Source organism: Trichechus manatus, unplaced genomic scaffold, assembly GCF_000243295.1.
Source record: "Trichechus manatus latirostris isolate Lorelei unplaced genomic scaffold, TriManLat1.0 scaffold00028, whole genome shotgun sequence".
Classification (NCBI taxonomy): Eukaryota; Metazoa; Chordata; class Mammalia; order Sirenia; family Trichechidae; genus Trichechus; species Trichechus manatus.
In genome coordinates, this window is record NW_004443964.1 from 2,459,178 (window position 1) to 2,459,850 (window position 673).

The window sequence follows — 673 nt, forward strand, 5'->3', positions numbered from 1 at the left end:
CAAAAGATTGAAGATTACAGCCTAGGAAACCCTATGGGGCAGTTCTATTTTGTCCTATGGGGTCGCTGTGAGTCAGAAGCCACCGCACCCAACAACAACAATTATCGATGCCTTTGAGGTGATGTGCATCAGTATGGTGGAAATAACATATAGGTGGTGTGCCACTGGGCCCGTTCTCCCACCTCCACCTTCCGTGAGGTCATGCAGCTTCAGATTGGCTCATGATCTCCTCCCCACCCCTGCTGGTTGTTCTAGGGTGTGGGACCCAGCCCAGGCCTGAAGAGCTGGGGTTTATGTGGGTGGGAGTGCTCCCTGCATCCCCCAACACCTTACACCTCCGGTTTCCTCCTCTGAGCGCTCTTCCTTTGCGCACGGTAGACCTTCATTAGTTTCCTAGATCCTTCCAGAACACTGGAGAGGGAGCCGTAAATACCCCGAGGACCAGATCTCTCGCCTACCCAGGGTAATGCGGTCTTGAGTCCAGCTGAAAAGGGTGTAAAAAAAGAGGAACGCTCCAGAGCGGCCTCCACCTGCGTCTGTGGAGGGAGACCCACCTGGCTCTGCAGCCACCGTGGCCCGCAGGGCATCCCAGAAAGCTGCAGGCTGGACCCGAGGGTCCCAGCCCTCTGACCACTGCCACCGTCTGTCCGGGCTCCATTTTCCTCCCAGAGAT